Source organism: Brassica rapa, chromosome A01, assembly GCF_000309985.2.
Source record: "Brassica rapa cultivar Chiifu-401-42 chromosome A01, CAAS_Brap_v3.01, whole genome shotgun sequence".
NCBI classification, from domain to species: Eukaryota; Viridiplantae; Streptophyta; class Magnoliopsida; order Brassicales; family Brassicaceae; genus Brassica; species Brassica rapa.
Genome location: NC_024795.2, coordinates 24,053,524 through 24,065,074, shown reverse-complemented (window position 1 = coordinate 24,065,074; position 11,551 = coordinate 24,053,524). Strand labels below are relative to the sequence as shown.

General features: G+C 24.3%; 1 long non-coding RNA gene across 1 annotated transcript; it reads left to right on the top strand.

Moving 5' to 3' along the window:
- The first annotated feature begins 522 nt into the window (after positions 1-522).
- Positions 523-7,014, top strand: LOC117133312. Its single transcript, XR_004457117.1, has 2 exons — positions 523-3,514; positions 4,249-7,014. It is a non-coding gene; the product is annotated as an uncharacterized LOC117133312 (long non-coding RNA).
- The last annotated feature ends 4,537 nt before the right edge of the window (positions 7,015-11,551 follow it).

Genomic DNA, 11,551 nt, shown 5'->3' with positions numbered 1-11,551 from the left:
TTTGATATAATTCAATATCGTAACATAATAACATACAAGAATCATTAACATTATTAAACTTTTGATAGTAAAACATCCGCGCTTTTGGACCCTGCGGTTGGCAGGGGGAGTGATATTCATTTTAAATGCAATTTAAAAATACTAATTATATATTTAAATTGGTAATCTGAAAATTGGATAATGACTGAATCACATCGATTTTATTTTTGTTCAAGAGCATTTCGACTATACTCGAACCTTTTGGTTACACGTATATGATAAAACAATCAAAATCGTAGGATAGAATATTAACAAATAGAGTTTTAGTGTATATGTGTTTATTCAAAATATTTGACGATCTTTGAATGATGAACATTCTATTTATCTAACCGATAGTTTCTGATTTCTTATTGTTATTAAGTTATGATTTACCAAAACCCACAACTTTTTAAATAAACTAGGTCTGTTCTCCGCGCGATGCGCGGAAAAGGGTTTTGATAGTCGATGTTTAATTATAAGTTTCAAAGTTTTTGTTTGAAATGGAAGCATTGTATTTTTCAAAATGTCTGAAAATTAGTGAATATCGAGGTTACGCAATTGTTTAAAAGCTAAAAGAGTAGCTAAGTAAGATAAATAATGTAAGAAACAGATTAAGTCTTTTGCAGATCAGAAGTTGTATTGAGGTTCATAAAAAAGAAATGATCTGAAATTGGTTAAGAATAAGTTAGTTAGCATAAATTTAGGTAAATACAATAGTAGTGTTATTTATATAAAAAAGTTCGTACCTGGCTTAGCTGGGAAAAAAACTCCGTGTAAGTCCCTTCTTTATTGGATTGTATCATCGCTTGGTTGCTATGTCGGGCATTGTAAATCTAAGTAAACAATTCGACTATTTTGACAAAAGTAATTGAAAGGTTTTGTGGATAATAAAGGAGGTCTAAATATTGGAAATATGAATTACTATATAGAGTTTGAAATTTAAATCATTTAATATAATTTAATTTTCAAGTTATATAGTCGTTGTAAATTACTATGATTGAATTTGATTATAGATTTAATAGTAAATGAGTTTTTATATTCGTTAAATAAGCCGAGTCCGGTCGGTTTAAAACCCAGATTTGAGAAAAAAACCGGTGAAACTAGCTAAAAACCGGTAAAACCGATGACCCGGTTCAACTTCAAAACCCGGTTCAATAGAAATCAACATATAATTAACGTATTTTCAATTTTTATTAAAATATAATATTTCATAATTAATTTTAATTTTTACTATTTAATTAGTTTTCTCTTGATTCCTTTTTAAGAATTTTTTTTTAAAAAATCTCTTTTTGATTCTCATATTTTATTCTCATTTTTCTATATTCATAAAATTTCAGACTTTTAGTTGTAAAAATAAATAAATATGTAATTTAAACGATTATTCATTTTTTAAAAATCAATTTTAGTTGATATAGTATTCACTTATATATATAACTAAACTTAAGGTTATTGTTTATTATCTAATTAATAAAAGAGAACATAGACATATTATATGTAGAACTACATTTTAGGTCTATATAGTATAAATATATATTATTTAGATTTATTTATTTTTAAATAGAAAATCCGGTTCGACCGGTTGAACCGGTCCGACCACTTAACCAGTAGCTTACCGAGTCGGTATCCGGTCCGGTTTTAAAAATATTAGCTTACCGACCACGTAAGAAAAGTTGTGGAAGAAGAACAAAAAGATACATGGAAAACCCCATCATTCTCATAATTCTCTGACAATTTTAAGAAAAGGAAAAAAGCAGATGAATAGAAATGAACACAGATTTGATTTATATTACGGTTATTATTGCGACCTCAGAGTCAAATTTAGTGATCAATTCTGATCTAATTATTTGTCTACTTTCGTGTGTTGTTTATGAATGTAGACTATCCTGTACAACAACATTACAAGTGGTTTAAGACATGTTTTTAAAACCTAAACAGGCGGGCCTAATACAACAAGTGAGGTGTACATAATTTATCCGACCACGTGATGTGTTTTTTGTAGTTGTTATTTTTCACTATGTTTGGTTAGAATGCAATGCTAACCAACAGTTGGAACGGTTAACCAAAAGGTCACAATGTTAATCATCAATGGCTCAAAACATCCACATTTGCAATGGTTTATCACCAAAATTGCAACATTTTATGACTAAGCTGCTTAGGGTTTTCTGTGGGTGAGTAGATGTTCTCGAGATAGGTTTGGTGTATTAACCAATAAAGAAGAGAAATATGTGGTTTTATCCAATTTGGTGGATGAGTTCTCCATTTCCCAAAATAGGTTTGGTGTTTCCTTCTTTTATTTTGTTTTCACATATTTTATAAAAGTTACAATCTTATAAAATCTTGCAAATAGGTCTGTGTAGGTATATGGACAAACATCTAGTTAAAAATGTAAATATCTAATTTTAAACAATTCTTAGAGGATATATTGAATATATTCTAAAAGGATATATGTATATATTATTATTTTTCATTAAATATATTTGCAAAACATTAGAAATTTATCCAGATAAAGATGTTTTGTAATGTCAGAAATATTTTGTGCAAATTTATTGAAAGAGTTTAAAAGATGATTATTCTAACTTTTGATTCAATATAATCACAAATTTAATATTGGCTAGACGACATTGACGTAGTATTAGACTAACTATATACACCATAACCTAAGATTTATTGCAATCATAAAACCATATTATGAACCGATTATGATATATTGCATAAAGGTTAAATACGGAATATAACCTCTTTGATCACTTAAATGTTATTGTTAGACTAAATTTAAATTTCAAAAATCTGGTTTAGTGGTGCTATTCTAGAAAATGGTTGGAATATTCTAATATGTCACATGTAGATTTTATTGTGAATGTTATTTCGTAAACAAATTGTATTAATGTAAGAGAGCTGCATATCTAGAAAATTGTTTGAATATCAAGTTATCTCAAGTTAACTAGTATGCCATGTGTTTATGTAGAAAATTGAAGATTCCAATAATGAAATATCGTTTGTTTGTATGCTGATAACATGTTTATCTTTATTAACCAATAAAGGAGAGAAACATGTGGTTTTATCCAATTTGGTGGATGAGTTCTCCTTTTCCCGAGATAGGTTTGGTGTTTCCTAATTTTATTTGTTTCCACATATTTTAAATGGTGAGATTCATATTTAAAAAAAAAATTATCCTCTAAACTAAGTCACCAATGAAAAATTGTATTTTACTTTAATTGTGGGGTTGTAAAAAACCAAAAAAGTAGTTGTAATTTTTTTAAGAAAAAATATTAGAAAAACCAGAAATCAATGGTGAGCGACATCCGTCAAACCAAAATTTAAGGAGGTATATAAATTAAATTAGATGTATAAAAGGTGATATACATTTAAGTTTTCTTAATATACTAGTTTTTTCTAACCACAAAAATCATTATCAATTTGTTCAAAGCACTTGAGATGAAGAAACTCTTTCAAATCGCGAGTCCCATAATAGCTACCTTCATCATCATCGCAATAGGTTTGATTTTTAATTTTACGCAAAATATGCATTTTGATAGTAATATTTATAGAAATCGTCACAGTTTTTAGACAAAAAAAATCATCACAATTTAACGTTAAATTCAAACCTGGATAGTGACATAAGGATACTAACATAAACAATAGGCTTGCAAATTTTTCATAGTTTAATATTTTCGTTTTGGTTTACTTATTGAATCTACTAAGAGAAAGCAAACTCTATTGATCCTCGTTAGTCTAGTAAAAATGATAGGACAATGTAAAAATTATAAAGTATATTTTTTATTTAAAATTTAAAGTAGTTAATTTTCTTCGACTATAATTTATTTTTGTTAATTAAAAGCAATTTTAAAATATAATATTATATAACTGAACCAATATATATAATATATTTCACAAGATAGATGTTTTTAGTTTTTTTAGCCTTTATATTTTTTTTTTGATTAGTAACTTTTTACTGTTTCAGTAAAAGTTGTACCATTTTCAGTGTTACTAATCACAAAAACAGTATCAAAAGCTACAATTAAAATGATTTTCTTAGTTTTTTTAACCACTTTATCTTATCGCTTCTTCTTGCTTTCTTGTTGAACTATTATGTAACCACTTACCGCTAAACATCTTGTTATGATTTTATCCACCATATCCAACCTATCATAAAATATATAATACTCCTACACTTTATCTTGTTAAAGATATATAAACTAATATTTTTATGTCTTCGTTATATTTTATCAGGGTTAATGGCGAATGAAACATATGGAAACAAAAATTGTACTGAAATTCTAAATACCAAGGATTATAGTGTTCCTGGAGGTGGTGTTTCAAATAGTGCTCCATGTACCGGTTTTAGTTGTGTCTATTTGTGCAAGAGAAAAAATGCCAACGGAGTTGGTACTTGTATTGGGCCAAAAAAACAGGAAAAATGTCGCTGCGTTTATAAATGTCCTTAATAATATATTATGTGCTGAAGGAAAAATTATCAAAATAATATTGAATAAAAATAAATAAGTAGACTAGGATATGTAGGCTAGTTGATTGTAGTGATGTCTTAATTTTGTAATAATGAGGATTCAGATCGGTATAATATATGTTCATAAAGGAACAAGTTAAAAAAATATTTATGAATATTAACTATTTTTTCTTTTTGATTATGTTAAGCTTGTTATTTTAGAGGTTAGATCCAGTATCTCATAAGTAATAAACTATTAAATGTGAGTAAAGAAAAAATATGTATTTTGAAAAAAAACATACCATCATTAAAATTTAAAGGGTTTTCTAAAAATTTTTTTTACGGGAGTACCTTTCATTATATATATACTAGGGGTTGGCCCGTCCTACGGGAGGAAAGTTGTAATAAAAATTATTTTATAAATATTTTTTTAATTTTATGAAGCATTTTAAAAATCATTATAGATTAAAATGATATGATTTTAATTATAAACAAAAAAATAATAAATATAATTTTGTGATTGTGTTTTTTTTTAATTAAAAATTTTGGTTTGAATTAAAATGACAGTAACTTCGTTGTTCTTTATTTTCAGAGAATACAAAATTAGAAAAAAATAATTCAGAAAATGTAACATATATATCTTCTTATTATTTTATTTCACTTCGACATAAGAAAAAAAAATCTAAAGTTTAGACAAATAAAAAAACTTATCGCGCGGGATATTAGTTGTGTTTCTTATTTGATGTTAGTGTGTGTAGCATATCTTAATGTTCTTCTTTATTTTATTGTATTGAACATTTTTAGTTTACGACACCATGTTATGTAGTAGCAGGAAATAGTTTTTTATTTCTGGTTTTGTGGTGATGAGAGAATAAGTGAAAAATATGACAATTCAAGGCGCGGCGTGAATTGGTATCAGAGATGACTCAATGAGTTTTGTTAAAAGATGTTTCTCTACCACTGTTGTTATTTTTTTGTATTGTTTCAAACCTCCTGGGCAACAACTTTTTATAATAGTTTGTTCCTTGCCTCTTTTACATGCCATACTATGCGCATACATCTTTTTTTCCTAATCTTCATTAAAATTATGCCGCTAATATTCTACAATTTTCAAATTTGTAAATTATGTTTTGTGTTATATATTTTTCCTACTTATACAGAATTGGTTTTTGTTATAATATGCATTGTACATGGTGTTAGTTTTTAGTGGTTTGGCATGACCATTAATTATGATATTATTTTTCTTAAATTAAGGAGCTAATTTTTTTTAAATTTATAATTAAAATTATGTAGAATAATGTTTAAAGATAATTTTAGTACTTAATAATTTTACCCAAAAAATTTTGATTTACCTAATTGATTAATAATAGGTTTAGACTCATTTTTAACATTACAATTATCAAAGTCTATTATTGAACTCTACACTCTTAATTGTTCTCTAGATATTTCATATTAAACATTAGGATTAAAATTTGTAAAAAAAATAATACGTCAATTTTATTGAATATATCATAATTTTTAATGGGTACCGGTTATGTTACATTGTCCAAAAACAATAATATATTAAAACACGTTGTCTGAGAAAAAAAATTGATAAACATTAAAGATCCATTAATTAGCAAACTAAATAGTATTTTAATTTATGGATTAATTTCAATAATTAAATAATTTAGTTTTTCCAATAAAGAATTTAAACTTAAAAGTATAACAGTGTTGGGAATTGTTTTTCCGATCTTTTGCCTTTTGATAATCATAAGATTGTTTGAACACAGACTCATGTTGTAAGTTTAAAATAAAAGTTACAATCTTATAAAATCTTGCAAATAGGTCTGTGTAGGTATATGGACAAACATCTAGTTAAAAATGTAAATATCTAATTTTAAACAATTCTTAGAGGATATATTGAATATATTCTAAAAGGATATATGTATATATTATTATTTTTCATTAAATATATTTGCAAAACATTAGAAATTTATCCAGTTAATGATGTTTTGTAATGTCAGAAATATTCTGTGAAAATTTATTGAAAGAGTTTAAAAGATGATTATTCTAACTTTTGATTCAATATAATCACAAATTTAATATTGGCTAGACGACATTGACGTAGTATTAGACTAACTATATACACCATAACCTAAGATTTATTGCAATCATAAAACCATATTATGAACCGATTATGATATATTGCATAAAGGTTAAATACAGGAATATAACCTCTTTGATCACTTAAATGTTATTGTTAGGCTAAATTTAAATTTCAAAAATCTGGTTTAGTTGTGCTAGTCTAGATAATGGTTGGAATATTCTAATATGTTATTTAATATACAAACTACAATTTAATATGCTCAACGCAAACACACATAAAAATGAGACATCATATTTGGATATATTTAAATAAATAATTTTAAATATATTATATTTTTGATAATTTTAAATTTACTTAAAAAGAAACTAAATTATTTAAAAATTAATATACAAATAAAACTAAAGCAATATTTTGTAACGTCAAAATAATAAATTAATAAAAAATATATAACGTTAATAAAATAGATTTTAGATTTTAAAGACTTCTAATTCATATAATATTACAAAATTCAAAAAAAAATTATTACAATTAATATTTTACCATTAGATATATTAAAATAATATTCCAGATCGATATTCAATTGTCAGTTTTCAACTATTACACGTAAAAAATATTATTAAGTACGCTTTTTTTTAAAAAGGGGGTTTTATTTTTTAAGTAGATTATTGGAGTACTTGTTCTTTTCGTGAATTTATTCGAGATGAGATTCCGATCTTTTAAACTAAGATAATTTATGTTCTATACATAATTATATTTTTTTTACATAACTCCAAAATCTCAGACTTGATTCTTCATATTTTATTAGTTAATTGTGTTACATATAATAGAAATGCCTACTTCAAACTAAAAATATAAAAAAAAAATCAAATTTAAATGTTAGTTGTGTATAATCCTTACTAATAAAAGGAACCTTTTGAGGCTCCATAGAGCGTCCACATCAGCAAAAAAAACTTCTCTCAAAAGATGACACGTGGCATAAAATATAGTTTTACACTTTAATATTACTAATTTTGCAAATTATAAATAATATGTAAACATACATCATAAAAAATAGAAAAACTACATTAAACATATGTAAGATTACCATTTTTCACTTGAAAAAAAGACGGCTTATCTCCATAATGTAACATTACCATTTTATAAAAAAAACAAAAAACATTATATATAATTTCGAAAATAATAAATATATGTAAACATACAACATAAAAAATGGAAATACTACATTAAACATATGTAAGATTACCATTTTACATTTTTAATTTAAAAAATAATAATATGTAAGCATACAACATAAAAAATAGAAAAACTACATTAAACATATGTAAGATTACCATTTTTCACTAAAAAGAGACGGTTTATCTCCATAATGTAAAATTACTATTTTGTAAAAAAAACATTATATATAATTTCGAAAAGAATAAATAATATATAAACATACAACATAAAAAAAATGAAAATACTACATTAAAAATATGTAATATTACCATTTTACATTTAAAAATAACAATAATATGTAAACATACAACATAAAAAAATAGAAAAACTACATTAAACATATGTAAGATTTTCATTTTTCACTAAAAAAAAGCGGCTTATCTCCATAATGTAACATTATCATTTTATAAAAAAAGAAAAAAACATAAATATAACTATTTGACTATTTGTCCAACTTATTCTATTAAACATTGCCGTTTTACATTAAAAATGTAAAAATACATTAAGATTTAAACATCTATCTTAAAATATAAAATATAGATATTAACTAAATATAAAGTATAAGAAAGAGAAATACTCAATATATAGAAAAATAAATAATAAGTAAATTTTATAAATATATAAATATACGAATTATATATACAATAATAAGTACATGCACAATTTTTAAAAAATGGAAAGAGTACATTAAATATTAAACATCAATCTTGAAATGTAAAATATAGATATTAAGTAAATAGAAAGTATAAGAAAAAAAAATACACAACTTAAAAACAATGGAAAAAGTATATTAAGATTTAAACATCTATCTTCAAATATAAAATATAGATATTACGCAAATAGAAAGTATAAGAAAAGAAAATACACAATTTAAAAAATGGAAAAAGTACATTAGTATTTAAACATCTATCTTAAAATGTAAATCTATCTTAAATTATAAAATTATTAGTAAATAGAAAGTATAAGAAATAGAAATACACAATATAAAGAAAAATAAATAATAAATAAATATATAATATAAGAAAATACCCAATTTAAAAAATGGAAAATTACATTAAGATTTAAAAATATATCTTAAAATTTAAAATATAGATATTACGTAAATAGAAAGTATAACAAATGGAAATATACAATTTAAAAAAAAAGGGAAAACCTACATTAAGATTTAAACATCTATCTTAAAATGTAAAATAGAGATATTAAGTAAATAAAAAGTACAAGAAATGGAAATACATATACAGGAAAATAAATAATAATTAAATAATATAAATATATAATATATGAATTATATCTATAATAATAAGTAAATACACAATTTTTTAAAAAAATGGAAAAAGTTCATTAAGCATTAAACATCTATCTTAAAATGTAAAATATATGATAAAAGTAAATACACAATTTAAAAAAAGGAAAAAGTACATTAAGATTTAAATATCTATTTTAAAATATAAAATATAGATATTACGTAAATAAAAATATAAGAAATGGAAATAAACATTTTAAAAAATGGAAAAAGTACATTAAGATTTAAACATCGATCTTAAAATGTACATCTATCTTAAAATGGTAGTAAATTATATAAAAATGAAAATAACTCATTAAACAAAAAAAAATTAAAAATGTATAGTTTTACATCAAGAAAGTCCCTGTAAAACTCATTATTCCATCAACCTCACACTATCAAGGAAAACTTCAAAGCACTCGAGCAAAAAAATGGTTCTACCATCAATTCTTGCCGTCCCAAAAACCTTTAATGACCTTGAAAGAGATTTTTTATAACAACAAACTTTTTGTTAGGTGGATTCATTGTTGGGAAACCCGCAACTTTCAAAAACCAAACTTATTCATGGGAATTGAATTGCTTTTCATAGACTCAAAGGTATTCTTACAAATTTAAATTAATCTAATCCATAATTTTATTGTTAATATTCGTACTAGCTCTTTCATGATCAAACCATTACAGTTAATAATCATTCAAGCGCTTATCCCGAAACACTTCCTTCCTCGCTGAATCAGGTATTGGTTCATGTTGGTTTAGTATTGTTTTTGGTTTATTAACCGGTTTAGGATGGTCCTATTGTAAATATAATTTAAGTTGGTTTAGCATATAGTATGCTTAAAATAACTTAAATTAAATAATAGTAATATTATGCTTAAAATATAATTTTAGAGAGTTTTCAAATATAGTTTACAGAACATATAGGGGATGAATTTAATTTATTAAATTCGTTTATTACTTAAAACTAAGTTTTTTAAAAAACATACTGAGTTATAAATATGAGTACAACATGAAGACAAAAATATAAATATTTGATTTTCAAGATAAGAAATTCAGCTTTTATTCAGTTACTCAATATATAATATCTTAAATTTTTTTTTAAATATACATAATTTATATATATAGATTAATCTTTCAAACTTAAACTAATATATTATATATGAATAATGTTTTTAAATAAAAATAATTTCTGATTTAAAAAAATAAAAACAACAAATGGTTATTTTCAAATAATGGATGTAATTTACATTATACTATCATTTAACAAGTATTAGATACTTTTTGATATATCATTATTTTCTATTTCCGGACAACAATAAATTGTTAAACATCAATATCATCTAGGTTAAGTATACGAACAACACAAATTCAAACATCACAAAAAATATTTACATAAACATTATAATACAATAATTTAATCAAAAAATACAATTAAAAAACAATATTCAAAAGAATAGTTATATACTTAATATTTGAAAATCAAAGATATTTTGCTAAAATTTTACTTACCTGGCCAAGGAGATCGTCCATCTTTTTACGGATCGATAGATTGTTGAGCATGTGGTCGAACCGAAAATACTCTGCAGTTTAATTAAATATCTAAAACATTTATTCAAATACTCAACAGATAGTTTTGCTAAATATGATAACTAGATAGCCAACAAAATTACAAAAAATATTTAAACAGTAAAAAATATGTTACTTTAACGTGTTAAAATTTAAAAATAAATTTTAATTATGACATGCATCTTAACATTTATATAAATATATATCATAAACTAAATATAAATAATTTAACAACTTAAATTAAAAAAAATAAAAATCCCGGGCGTAGCCCGGGTTAATCCCTAGTTTAATATACAAAAATTCACATACGAATAAAAAGAGAAAACGGTCATTTAAATACCAAACTTTCACAGATTAGCCAAAATAAATACAGACTTTTCGTTAATCCAAATAAATCACAAATTAATGTTGACTAAGCCATAAAGGATACATGTTTGGTCAACTATTTTTGTCGTCAAATTTCCGTTTATTGTTCACGGAGGTTTGTACGGTATCGTTTTTAAAACATAACAAAGTTAAAAAAATCCTCAAATCGACCCTTAGAACCCTAAGCCCCAATTCAATTTCACTCTTGTTCTCTTCCTCTGCAACCCGATTTTGTATTTTTTTGTCTTCTCTGCGACTTGGTTTCATCTCTTTTTATTACAGGCTAAAATCATGTGAAAGAGAAAAGTTTGATTCTGTTAGAAAAACGAGATTTTGGAAAGAGAGATTTGGCATCGAAGTGTGTGTTGTGGGTAGAGTAATCATTGCTTGAAGAGATTGAAGATTCACTTCCAAAACTTGAAAACATTCAACTGAGTTTTGTAATATAAAAGGCTAGGTTGATTTCTTGAAGAAGGTGACTGATGACTTAATAGAGGATGTTATTTCGACAAAGTTCGAGATGAGGAAGTGGAAACTCATCACTGAGACATCTTGTGGACTCTTTTGTTTTATG